The following is a 14,723-nucleotide window of genomic DNA, read 5'->3' on the forward strand; positions in this document are numbered from 1 at the left end:
TGGCGGTTGCTTGCCCCACAAGGGGTCACAACTCAAGGTTGAAAAAGCCTCAAGTCCAGAAAACTGTGGAGGCAAACTTTTTGGGGAGAGAGAATTGTGAATTCTTAGAATAACCTGCCAGAGAGAGTTGTGACGGCACTGAATGTGAGCTCTTTCAAGACCAAACGTGATCAACACTGAAGCAGGTTCAGATATTTTCAAGAGGTAGTGCATGCCCAGTACTTGCCAACAGTGCGTAACAGAGATATAACCGATCGCCCAAGCTGATCAGTGGTGAAAAGGATAAAAGTAATAATGTTATCTTGGAAACATTTAAAAATTTATTTTTTAAATCCCAGATGAAATAAACAATTTATGACAACCTCAAGTTTCAGATTAGAGAGGTAATTAGAGCTATCAGTGTAATAATTATTGGGTAGATAAGTATCTACTGTATCTGATTTGTAAACTTGACTAAATCTGTGACCTTGACCTTTCATCTGATTACTACAAAAATCTATTAAGCCTTTTATTTTACCCTTCCCATACAGGGCTAAAATATAATAATAATAATAATAATAATAATAATAATAATAATAATAATAATAATAATAATAATAATAATAATAATAATAATAATAATAATAATAATTATAATAATAGTAATAATAATAATAATTCATTGGTCTAGGTCGTGTTTCTCACTTTTGATCTTTTTTCATTCTTGTATTTCTTTATTATTATTATTATTACTATTTTATTATTACAGTAGTATTATTTTCATTATTATTATTATCATTATTATTTTATTTTTTGTGTATTTTTTATTAAAATTGTTATTTACTATGAATAATTATTATTATAATAATTATTATTACATTTTCGCCCCCAAGGTTAAAAATGCTTTGAAAGCATTTGAGGTAGATTTAGGATAGATGATAAGTGGATCTCATATTTTTTACCTGACTTGACAGACTAGTTATGTCACCTGTTCTTATAAGCTCGTCTTATGTTTGCTGTGGTGGTTGGTGTGTAGATTAGTGGATGTCAATTTTTTTGACCTGACCTCATATTTTGTAAGGTCACCCTGTATACATAAGCTCTCTCTCAGTCTTTGTAATTCAGTTGCCTCCATCAGCATATAAAAGAGTAAATTTGTCTGGAATTTTAACAAAATCCATTGACATTGTAGTGGATACTCTCCCCTACAACTGCCGACTAATCACCTGCCTTTCGCTTACCAGCCAATCAGCTTACAGCCAGTAACGTCGACGGACTAGGTCTCAGGCGCGAATGGAGGAGTACTATCGGTGACCGAGTCTTGACCTTCCACTTCCCAGCCAGGATCAGCGTACCAGTCCTCTCTCGCGTGCTGCACGGTGATAAACATAAGCACATAAGAATGGAGGAAACTGCAGCGGGCCTATTGACCCATATTGGGCAGTCCTGTTTATACCCAACCCCTATTGCTCATATAAGCATCCAACCTATGTTTGAAGCTATCCAGCATATTCGAGTTAATGATGATATTTGGTAACTTGTTCCATTCATCCACTACTCTGTTTCCAAACCAATGTTTACCTATTTTGCGCCTAAATCTAAATTTGTCTAATTTAAAACCAATGTTACGAGTTCGCTCCTGGTTGGATAGTTTAAGTACCTTTGTAATGTCCCCTTTGTTTAGCCCTGACTTCCATTTATACACCTCTATCAAGTCGACCCTCGCTCTACGTCTCTCGAGGGAGTGCAAATTAAGATGCTTTAACCTGTCTCTATACTCAAGGTTCCTAATGCCCGGGATTAGTCTTGTCATTCTCCTCTGAATTCTTTCCAATGATTCTATATCCATTCTGTAATACGGTGACCAGAACTGAACTGCGTAATCCAGGTGAGGTCTCACTAGCGCAAGATATAATCGTAAGATGACCTCGCTAGTCTTGTAACTAACACTCCTTTGTATGAACCCAAGTACTTTATTAGCCTTGTTACGAGCAAAAACACATTGTATACTTGGCTTCAGGTTCCTACTTATCATTACTCCTAAATCTCTCTCGCAGTCGGATTTCTCAATCAATGGCATCGTTGTTCATCTGGTAACTGGTTTCCCTGTTTACATCTCCTATACTGAGTACTTTACATTTGTCCACGTTGAATTTCATCTGCCATTTTTCAGACCATTCAAAAATTTTTTTTAGATCTTCCTGTAGTTTTGCGGAGTCCTCGTCAGATTTAATTACACGTCCTATTTTAGTGTCATTAGCAAATTTACTTATGTTGCTGACTATGCCGATATCTATGTCGTTTACGTATATAATAAATAATAATGGTCCAAGTACTGAGCCTTGGGGAACTCCACTAGTGACGTTACTCCAATGGGATTTAGTGCCGTTAATGCTAACTCGCTGTTTCCTGTCCTGTAACCACGCCCTAATCTATTTAAGGATATTACCTTTGATGCCATGTGCTTCTACCTTTCTAATTAGTCCTTCGTGGGGAACCCTGTCGAAGATATACCACATCATAATTGTGCCCCTCGTCCACTGATTCGAAAACTGATGAAAAGAATGTTAATAGATTAGTTAGACGTGAACGCCCGCTTGTGAAGCCATGTTGGGAATCATTGATTAATTGGTGCTTCTCCAGGTGATTTCGAATAGAGTTTGAAATGATTGCTTCCAGAAATTTGCCTACTATTGATGTTAGACTGATTGAACGGTAGTTAGAGGATAGTGATCTATCCCCCTTCTTGAAAATCGGTATTACATTCGCTATCTTCCAGGATTCTGGTACTACACCTGTTTTTAAGGACATGTTAAACAACTTTGCTAAGGGCATACTAAGCTCTTCCTTACATTCCTTTAATACTCTGGCAAATATCTCATCGGGACCAGGTGACTTATTAGGCTTTAGTTTGTCTATTTGCTTATTAACATCGTTACTAGTCACTACTATCTCGCTTAATTTGTTTTATTCACTATCTCTGAATAGAGTAGGTGCCTCGGGTATCATGTTTAAATTTTCTGTGGTGAAAACTGTTGAAAAATATTTATTCAGATTATTGCTCATTTCTCCTTCGTTATCAGTTAGCTTGCCGGTATCTGAACGTATTGGTCCAATCTTATCTCGTGTTTTAGTTTGATACATTTGGTAGAATCCTTTGGGGTTTGTCTTCGCCTCCCCTGCTATCTTCGGTGATTGGCCCGCACAGTTCACACCTCGTGTCTCTGATCCTGAGCAGCCGTATTAGTATAAATACGAGTAGGCCTGGCTGCGGAACTGTGGCAGCACGCTGTCCAGTAAGAAAAGAGATCGTAAAAGAAAGGAGGGAAATTGAAAAGGAAAGGGCACAGGAAAAGCAAAACAGGACCTACTCACCTGTAGCCAAATTAACAAAGGAAACAACTAAAGTCCTTGAAAAGGTAGCCTCACAATCCCCAGCCCAACAACCTGTAGTGCTCAACCTGGGAAGTCAACTGTCGGTTAAAATCATGGCGGCAATAATACACGCCCACCTCTTGAATATAGCCAAACCAGGATGTTTTGCTAAAAGGGTAAAGGAAATGTTCGCGGCAAATAACCTCCCAGACATGGAATTCCCCAACGACGTTCCCACCTCAGAAATCTTCAACCTCATCTACAAACCGGCGGAAACCACCAGTCAGGCGCATGTCACCCAATCACAAGCCACTTCCGACAACCCCAACCAGAAAGTATTGAAGAGGGGATGGAAGAAGACGAAGATGAGCAGGAACCCATTTTATAACATGAACCTGTTATACAACCTGAACAAGCGATCACATATAGCACCCCTAAAAAGAACAAGATGGGAATCTTGGCACCATCACCGTCACCAAGAAAAATGACTGAGAATCAGGACCTCGGGGAGGCAACCGGTATTAGGTTTTACACGTGCTCAGCCCCCCAAATACTCTCAACCGAGAGACTACTGACAGAGATAAGGGAAGGAAAAGTAAAATATACATATACAGATACGAATCTGGAAGATCACCATATAGAAACATTAATAAAGAGAGGAAGAATCCTGACCAAATATAATAGAATAGAAAAGGTGGAGCAATCCAAATACAGAAAAGTTCGCCTCGGCCTGCACACGGAGAGGAGGTCTTCAGGAGAACATCGATCATCTAAAATGCCGCAAACAAGCTCGAGACATCATCATTCATAATCAACAGACTTAAAATAATTCAACATAATGTGCTGACCATGACCACACCAAGAGCTCACGAAATGTGCAACATATATCGTACCCTGGACCCAGACGTCATATTATTAAATTCTCACAGCAAGGGTAATTCAAATAAAATCAAGATATTCAATTACACAGTATACAAAAAACCCAGCCAAAATCCGTTACAAGATGGAATAGCCATAGCAATTAAAAGAAGTATAAAACATAAAATTCATGATACATTTCAAGAAAACTTTCTGGCAATTGAAATTAACAGCACCACGGGTCCAATCATAATCGGCACCTGCTACCTCCCTCCAAGACGACAAATCTTTCCAATAGCATAATAAAAAAAATAAAAATAAAAATCTTTCCAATAGCAGACATGCTCAGATTGATGAGGAGGAATATACCAGCATACTTTCTGGGCGATCTCAACGCTAGACACCGCATACTAGGACACCATACCAACAACGCAGTAGGCCAGGTCCTGAACACACTAGTGAGCCACGGCAACGTGGTACACCTCGGACCGGAATTCCCCACGTACATTAGAGCAGGTCACACAGAATACCCAGATACCGTGTTAACAAATCAACACCACCACCTAAACATACTACTCGAACCCGGCCCAATATCCACAAGTGATCCCTATCATAGCCACACTCTCCACAGCCCCAATACAGATCCCGGTCTGGCTAAGATTCAACTATAACCGGGCTAACTGGGAAAACTTCAAACAAGAATTAAATAACCCACAACCCATACAATTACACAACAGGCACACTTCTCCAATAGACCGATCACTGGACACATGGCACGAGCACGTTAGCCAGGCCATGGAACACAACATACCCAAGACCACCCACCGAACATTACCACACCCTCAATACTCACACCAATCAAGAATCATACAGACACAATTTAGCAACCTAATTAAACTAATCACACAACAAGGATGGACACCAGGACGCAGAAGGATATATAGCATAATACACGAACAGCTAAAAACATCTCAAAAGAAGCATACAACAGGAACTGGCAGAAGCTGATTTCAGAAACGGAAGGAAACTACCATAAACCGAACTGGAAATAAAGCACTTAATGGGAACCTCCAGCAACGAGTCTAACTATATAGTAAATAGTAATCAAGTCAAATTAACAGATCCAACCGAACAAGAACCGGAATTTAGATCTTTCTGGAGTAAGATCTTTCAAATAACCAAAGAAGAAAACGTAAACTTTTACATGATCACAGAGAGGGAAATATCCAACCACATGTCGCAAATAACCCACATCTGGCAACCGAGCCCCACGATCGACCTGAATACACTGGATGACATGTCCCCACTAAACAAACCAATCACAGTGGACGAAATAGTAAGAACAATCAACAGTTTTAATAACAAGGCTCCTGGAGTCAGTAAAATAAACTCATTTTACAGCAATTACCAAACAACATGGTACTTCTACTAAGAAATATATTCAATGCATCCATAGCTTCAGGCCACTACCCAAAGAGATTTAAGACAGCAATTATCAGACTGATACCAAAACCAGAAAAAGCCCCCACAGCAGTAGCAAACTACAGACTAATCTCTCTATTAGAAACTCCGGGAAAAATTTTAGAAAAAATAATTAACCACCGATTAAGACCACACCTGGAACTAGAATACAAATACAACCCTAGACAACACGGATATAGGAAACACAAAGGAACAAACACAGCCATAGCCCTTATATACGAAAGTATAGCAAACACAATGCATAATAGAGAACAGCGCAACATAGTTTTAAGGGACGTGGCAAAAGCGTTCGATAGGTCTGGCACTTGGGACTTAAATATAAAATAACCAATCAAGAACTCCCTAACAACTTCACCTCTCTACTTTGTAATTTCTTAGACCATAGAGAAGCACACATTATAATAGGCAATCACAAAGGCCCAAGCTTCAGACTTTATAGTAGAGTACCACAAGGAAGTAACTTATCCCCAACTCTTTACACGATCTACACTTCAGACATGCCGCCACCAATTCACGGTGAATACATTGCATATGCTGATGATATCACCCAGATCATCCGCCATCCAGGCAAGGCCAAACAGATGATGGCATTAAAAACAGCTCGCGCCATAATACAAATTAATAATTACGAGAAGAATGGCAAATAAAAACTACGCCCTTAACTCATGAGACATAAAGGCAAGCATGAACTTAGCATGCTTCCTTGTTGGGCGCTGTAAACGCTTCTGTGCTTCACCTTACACAAGTATGTAGGGGAGTGCCCAATAAAAAAAAAAAGTACGGCTGTATAGATGACATTATGTATAAGTATTGTATATGGCATTTTATACTCTGCATTATCTTCATTATATATGAACACGAAGAAAATTACCATAGGTTGTAGTTACGAAATTATGAAGGGAAATAAACACTTCCAAACCACCCAGTGAATCCACACAACGTTTACAGCGCTTGTGTGTGTGTGTGCCAGACCACGGTGCTTCCACCACACCCCATCTATGTCTTTTATTTTCCCTTCATTCGCATAACTATATGAAAAATCGCGTTTAATTTAACTACATATTTCAAAAACCTTAAATTACATGTGGATGAGTCACTCCTCATTTGACACACTTATAGTGTAATACTTTGACCATCCCACCTGGGCACATGGAGGCCCACGGTAACTCTCACGGGGCAACATACAATATTTATATATAATATCATCTATACAGCTGTACTATGACTGTGTGTGTTCGTGCGTGTGTTGCCTCGTGATAGTTAGAGTGGGCCCTCGTCCAGAAAGGACGCTGTACTAACCTCCAGCACCGACCCAGGCGGGCTAGAGATTATGGTTTCCGAGTGTACGTACGTATGTGAGCCCGTTCAAAGAGAAATAGATAAACAAAGATAATTTGACAACTGGCCACATACAGTATGCTACAGTGTAACCAGAAACATATTGTTATGCCAAGGCATAATTTATAATTTCGTATTGTAATCTTGTAAACTAGGTGTTTTGATTGCTTTCTGTCCCATGCAGAAGATATTTTGGGTAAATTTGATGAAATTTTTGTGTATATATTTTTCTGTCTCATCATATATTTAAAATAAATAATTATTAGAACGAAGTTAAGCAACGTTGGATCTGGTTAGTACAGTACTTGGTTAGATGACCGTCTGGCCCAAAGAACACCAGACGATGTTGGCATAAGGACTCTACTGGAAATAAGCATCTCATAGCTTTGTCAGCTGTCATTGGTTAAATTGGCTAAATATCAATTAATACAAAAAACACGACAAATTTACCTGTCAGTGAGACAGATTGCTCAAAAATATTTATCCCGATACCTCTTTAATGATGATAGGTTAAACTCAGCTCTAGTTAGTCAGTATACCCATGTGGTTCTCTACTTTTACAACTATATATATATATGTATATATATATATATATATATATATATATGTATATGTATGTATGTATATATATATATATATATATATATATATATATATATATATATATATATATATATATATATATATATAAAACAATTCAATTATGAATGGAAAAATCTGATGTAAGGAGACGACCGTCCGAGGTGTGCTGTCTCCAATACTATCAAATGGGAAGCGCTCCACTTACGGTTGCCCAAGACGGCCGGACGGCCCCATTACCTTAACCCTCAAGTAAATCAACAGAAAACGTCAATATACGTTAGGTAACTCGGGCAAAATGACCCTTCTCGACCACACGACATACACCCTTGTTGTAAAGGAGGAAACGGATGTTAGACGATACGGAGTAATACTTTTTATAATTGTACAGTACACATCAGGAAGGACGATTTACCAAATGCTACAACATTCTACCACAGATAATCAAATAAAATCACTATTACCCAACACTGCCAACGAACTGAACCGAAGTTTTTGGATCATTGTGAGAAGGTGAATCTTGTTACAACTAGTAAAAAAAAATTAATACGAAGAACTTACTCATCCTATAACGGTCTGCAATTCCCCCTTAAGCTTTACAAGTGATTTGTTACCTCTGCTAGGTCTCCAAAATACACCAAGACGTTGAGAACCTCCAAATGAGGGCCACCATACCGGTGCTAGCGCTCAGACACCTCACTTACCAGGAGATATTAAAACGGCTATAAATGTTTTGCTTACACTACAGAAGGACAAGGGGCATTTTATTTTATTATAAGTTTAACTGTATCTCGCAGAGCAACATGCAGTCAAATGTAACATATCTGAAGACTGAAGTTAGCGGCTGGCCATCAAATATAGAAAACTGCCAAAGCTAATTTCTTTGGAATTATCTGTCACGTCAGAGAAAATGTTATGGCGGCACAAGTACTGGAACATACGAGTATTTAGGTGGTATATTCGAAGTGTTGTGACGGCACCGAGTGTGAGCTCTTTCAAGACCAGACTTGACCAACACTGGAGCAGGTTCAGGTACATTCAGGAGCCGGTGCATGCCCAGTACTTGCCAACAGTGCGTATCAGAGAAGTGACCGATCGCCCAAGCAGCTAACGAACCGATCAATTGGTGAAGAGGATAAAAGAAAAGGAAAAGTAACAGAGACGTGACCGATAGCCCAAGTGGCTAACGAGTCGATCATTTGGTGAAGAGGATAAAAGAAAAAGAAAAGTAAGAGACGTGACCGATCGCTCAAGCGGCTAACGAGCCGATCAGTGGTGAAGAGGATAAAAGTAAAAAGTAAAGTAACCAGTACATCCCCAATCCTAACAGTGTGTAACAGAGAACAAGAGGACAGCTAAGTGGCGAGGAGGATAAAGTAAAAATAAATAAAATAGTATAATACCCAATTCCAAAGCAAAGTTTACCGTCGGGAGGGAGACTGACAGCAGACGATGAACACCAAAAAACCAACACAACCAGAGTTCGTTGAATCAAGTTAGGTTGTTTTGTGTCGTACTGCTGTCAGAAAATTTTCACCTGTAGTCTTCGATCTGATAATTAGCCAAGCATTGGGTAGTATTTGAGAGTGCGTGGCACTCTTTGTGAGGTAAATGTGGTAGCATTTGGGAGATGTGTGGCATTTTTGGCAGGAATGTTCAATGTAGTAGTATTTGGTAGATTCATGTGGCAGTATTTTATCCTTAGTGATCATAGTGCAAGATAAGAATCTTATTAAAGTGGATTTTAGTGTAATTTTCGAGTCGTATCATATAGGAATAAATTTTCATTTTCAAGACAAATTGATTTTTTTAAGGTTGTGGCAAAAAAAAATAGGCCGAGTAGACTACGGTCAACGCCAGGGGGAACAATGGAGGAGATGCCTGGCGGTACCCAGCCCCACTTTTCATCATTATAGTTGTCACTTTCACCTTTATATTCATCAACAACACGGTCAATCTTCGGGGTATTTCCAACAGTTCCACCAGTATTTAACTCCGATGAAATTGAGTTTTGTTTTAGAGATCAGGAGATTTATTAATTATTATGATTTTATGATGAAGGTATTACGTAAAGCAGCTGTACCAGGCTTTCATTTCCTGTTGTTTTTTAGTCTTTGGTTTACTTCTTAGTAGTGAGCTTAATATAACACAAAATAAGTGAAGGAAAAAACAGATAGGCCCTTTTCAAGTTGTCATAGTCAGCTCGAATTAAAATTGTTTGTTAGGCCACAACCCTAAAAACAATACCATGTAAAGTATTAAACTTTTGCATCAACTTGAATATGGATAAGGTCACTCCACTAGTACCCGCCACCCGCCACCGCCGTGTTGTTGCCTCAGTGAACCTCCAGACGAAACGTATTCACCACGCCAGTTATAGGAAATTTTTAAAACTGGAATATCTCTCTAAACTACATTGAGCAAAGTTTTACCATTCTTAAAACTGCAGGCGGATGTAAAGTATGACTACATTTTTGCAATTACAGAGGAAGTTCATTAGCTGGGTCTATACATACAGTACATATCTTACTATTACTTTTATCCTCTTCACCACTGATCTGCTCGTTAGCCGCTTGGGCGATCGGTCACTTCTCTGTTAGGCACTGTTGGCAAGTACTGGGCATGCACCGGCTCCTGAATGTACCTGAACCTGCTCCAATGTTGGTCAAGTCTTGTCTTGAAAGAGCTCACACTCGGTGCCGTCACAATACTCTCTGGCAGATCATTCCAAGAGTTCACAACTCTCACTCCAAAAAAGTTACCCCTCACAGTTTTCTGGACTTGAAGCTTCTTCAACCTTCAGCTGTGACCCCTTGTGCGGCGAGCGTCCGCCAGCTCTAGGTAAGGACACTCGACTGAGTAGTGCCCTTTGAGATGTTTATACACCTCAATTAGGTCCGCCCTTGCCCGACTGTAGTATTGTATAAGCTATGCAACTGCAGGCGGTCTAATTCGTGGCCCTCCTTTGGACATTTCTGTATCTTATAGATAAGTATTTCGGTCATTATAATAATAATAATAATAATAATAATAATAATAATAATAATAATAATAATAATAATAATAGCAGTAAAGTAACATACACACAAACAAGCTCTGAGTCAGCCTGGAAGGCGTCACTCATGACGTGTTCAGGATATTATTTGGTAATGCTAAGCGGAATCACAATGAGACAGTATATTTATGACAGGGTGGCCAAAGCCGGAATATTTGTGACTACTATGTGCATGTGACGAGGTTAAGTAGTTTTTTAAATGCATTATTCTATGCATACCTGTCTCAGGTTACACCAAGATGTGGAAACTAACATGGGAATTATTTTGCCTGCATTTGTACTGTTGTTTCTGAATAAATCAATTTGTTTCTGATACATAAAGTATCAGCTCACTTGACCACGGACAATATCATGAATAATTGAACTTATGGGATCAAACTTAATAACTGTAAACGTTATCAATCATATTATGTTTATTGGGCTATATTAACTTAAATGTTAATTTATCATTTCATTAGTATGTTTTGTTATTTGAGTTCATCGGTTACAGAGCCGACCAGTAGCGAAGACGATATGGTGATTTTTTTTTATAATTATCAAGCGTTGTAAATATTTAATTTGTTACTAATGGTTAAAAGAATCATACTGAGTAATGTGAGTTTTGTTTTTGATAAGTTTAAAGTATGGGTTAGTCACGTAGAAGGTTCAGAGATTAACAACACCTTACGAAACAAATTCTCCCCGATTACCTAAGCGGAAATTTTACAAGAGCGTGACTGAATTCAAGAACAAATTATTAAATTTTGAGGGTGAGCATTGTGCGTGTGTGTGTGTGTAGTATACAGTCTGCCAAACACACCTCTCACCCACCCCCTCTCAACCACGAGTATCCAGCTTATATAAGATCCGTTGTGACGAACTGGTCTAAAGGGACCACATCAAGGCCTCCTAGATACTAAGAGAAGGCATTGACCACTCCCTGTTTCCCTATCCCTCCACACACTTTTTATTTATTTTTTTTTCATTCACTTGGGGATGTCCAAACCCACCCTCCTTCCACACCAACAAACCCATCTCCGACTACTCTCACCCCGGGAAATCCCGTGAGGTGCGTCGTGACCCTCAAAACTGTTATTGAATTTTGATATTGTGTTTGTTTGTTTGTCTATAGCCATATCGAACTCCGAAACAGAAGAAGGCACAATGTTCAGCTCATGTGAGTCCCTACGTGATCCAAGGACTAATCCTTGCTTGGTGCTACTATAGTATGCGTCTACCGAACTGGAGTTACAACTCGCGTCCATTAAACTATTAAGTTAATGGATGATACACTGTAAATATCACGATAGACCAACTCCAGCTCGGTAGACTTGATATTATAGTATAAATATCCAGGTAAACCACATAATATAGCAGCACCCACATTTTGAGGTCACATTGGCTTGAAAATTATTTCTAAACTCCAGCAAACTGTCATCTTGCCACACTCCTCTTCGATAATGCTGTACAGACGTAGTGAATAAAAAAATTTGGTTCGTACAACTCTGTGAAGGCGCGGTCACCAAATTACAGCCATCAGCGTCATCATATGACACTGAAACTACATGTACAACATAATGGCCCGTTTTTCGGAATAATGACGTAGGCAACAGATCAGACAGTTACCGACACAATAACGTCACGCACACTCTGGCCAGATTTGTTGTGTGTGTGGTGCCCTTTATTGTGACTTCCGGCCTGCCGAGTATTCCCCTTACGCACCACCACGAATACGAACGTTTATACAGGGGAAAAAGAGAACTGAATCTAGCACAATAAAACATATCAACAGCTTTATTGTGGTTACATGAACTCTCAACCCCGTGTAGTGTGTAGGTGTAGTCTGGAGATATTCAGAGGCAGGCAGACAGTGGGCGCGCATCGTTCTTTGACAGTAAATGGAGGGAAGGTGACACAGGGACTAATTAATAAAATATGTATGTTTGAGTTCTAATGAGAGAAAAACGATCACAAACCAAATGTTTGTGAGTGGCCACCGAAAGACGCTCGTACAAAAACAATGACCTTCAAGGGACATCCTCGGTCCAAGGTTTTAGTCTAGAAATATGAAGTCGACAACTCAAAGAGCTTAGCCGAGTTTATAAATGTAACTGGCAACACAAAATACTTCGGAATTTGCAGAAGTATTAAAGATGTGATTGAGGGACCATGCTAACTAAATAAAGTGGTCAACATGAAAGAAAATATGTAGTAAAATTTTTGGATGCCCTGCTCTATGTCCTGGTAAATAATAATAATACTATTTTTTATTATTATTAGTGCTGCTACTAATAATGCTGTATTTGTAAAAAAAATACAAAAATGGATTCCGCTTTGTCTTGAATGTAACTAAACTTATATCATTCGATCAGTTATATTCGTGAGACTTTTAAAGGTCATAATGGCCAAAACACGTTCCGTGTCTATCATAAGGCTAGGTTTGTCATTCATTCATAACCTCGTATTGACGAGTGAGTGTAGAACACAACAGGGAATCAGTTCCTCCCTCTCCCTTCAACAACAATCCACTTTTCAGTCCTGAATAAACCATATAAAATAATAGTTGAATGTTGTAATAATGACTAAAAGTCCAAAATATTTGTGATATACACAATGATAATTATTTCATCGTTATTTTCCCCTGCGTCATTATAATATCGTGTTTCCAAGAAACGTGTCACTTTCCGAGTGAAACATAAACTGTTGATCAAGACACAGAACACGGTATCATTGCTTTCCACCTGGTCACGTGCCGCCTTACATATACATTCACCAGCGTGTCACCTGTGGGGACTCCAGTCATGTAATATTAGTATTCCCAGTTGTAAACAAAGAGCATCAGACAATAGGCGTCACCGTAGGTAATATTATATTCTTTCCAACAGTTGTCATCGTTCTCTGTCATTATGAAGATGTAAAAGGGACCCAGCTTATTGTTGGAAATATTATGATCAATGGTAATTAATCATTATAAAAACGAGGTTGACGGAGCTCATTATCTTGAGGAACTTTAATTTTTGAAAATGGACGAAAACAGCTGAAGTTCACGTCAATCTAGACGGTAGTTGTGTTATTTTGACGTCAATTACATTACTTAACCAGTGTATAGATAAATAAGTAGTTTTAATTCAGATTTATATGAAGTAATAAGTTATGATATGTATATAGCAATTTAAGTACCAAAATCTTAGAAACACGTATAAAGTTAGTCCAATATACGGCATTCCGTTTTCAATTCTCATTTATTATTGTGATTATATATTTTGTATAATCAAAATAATCTCGAGATTGTACTCTACACTAACACATCATGCTCCAAACATAGATTCAAACACTCAAATTTTCATTAAGGTGTTTTCGTATTAATTTATTTTTTACTTTTATCCTCTTTGACACTGATCAAATTGTTAAGCTCCCTTAGGCAAGTTAGGCGGTCGGCCACGTCTCAGTTACACACTGTTGGCAAGTACTGGCTCCAGAATGCATCTATACCAGACTACCAGCACCAGTGTTTAGTCAAGTGTCTTGAATGAGCTCACACTCGGTGTCATCGTCACTCTGAGTGTTGATGTTGAGTGATTCACTCAACACAACACACACTGGTAAGCTGTTCAAGGGTTTACAATTTTCATTCCGAAAAGGTTTGCCCTGACAATTTTGCATGTAAGGACCGGTTATATTCCATAAAGTATAATTTCTACGATAATTTTTCACAACTAGCTCCAAATTTCTTACAGAAAAGTTCCTGATACTTTATTATTATAAGTAATGCAGAATATCAATACACATAATAAGTCTAAGTGAAAGTAAACATAATGATGTCACTTACTGGATCTGTTTCACAAACAAGATACGCACTCGCTGAACCACGACAGGTTATTCAAAGACGGGATGATCTTGTACAAATAACACAAAAGAGTGTGTAGCGTCCAGTAATCCACTACATGTGCAGCTCAGCGAACTACCGCCCCATCGGGCAGCAACCGTAATACTGAGTGGTTGAAGCCACTGATCGTCTGATGCAGTGTTTTGGTTGGCCTGGAGGCGGGTGAGAGGTCGTGTTCCAAGTTGTGGTGTG

The 14,723-nt window shown here is 38.8% G+C and overlaps 1 protein-coding gene across 2 annotated transcripts in view; it reads right to left on the bottom strand.

Moving 5' to 3' along the window:
• The window catches only part of LOC121873279 (G-protein coupled receptor Mth2-like), a 40,181-nt gene extending 25,458 nt beyond the window's left edge, over positions 1-14,723 (bottom strand). Inside the window, exons 1-2 of one of the 2 annotated variants that reach the window (XM_042376728.1) lie at positions 14,475-14,723; positions 1,221-1,351 (exon numbers count right to left, since the gene is read on the bottom strand). The gene's annotated coding sequence lies outside the window, so the exon portion shown is untranslated. The remainder of the gene's footprint in view (positions 1-1,220; positions 1,352-14,474) is intronic. The other variant, XM_042376729.1, reaches the window with a different exon arrangement.

The sequence above is a fragment of the Homarus americanus genome, unplaced genomic scaffold, assembly GCF_018991925.1.
Source record: "Homarus americanus isolate GMGI-L3 unplaced genomic scaffold, GMGI_Hamer_2.0 scaffold32929, whole genome shotgun sequence".
NCBI classification, from domain to species: Eukaryota; Metazoa; Arthropoda; class Malacostraca; order Decapoda; family Nephropidae; genus Homarus; species Homarus americanus.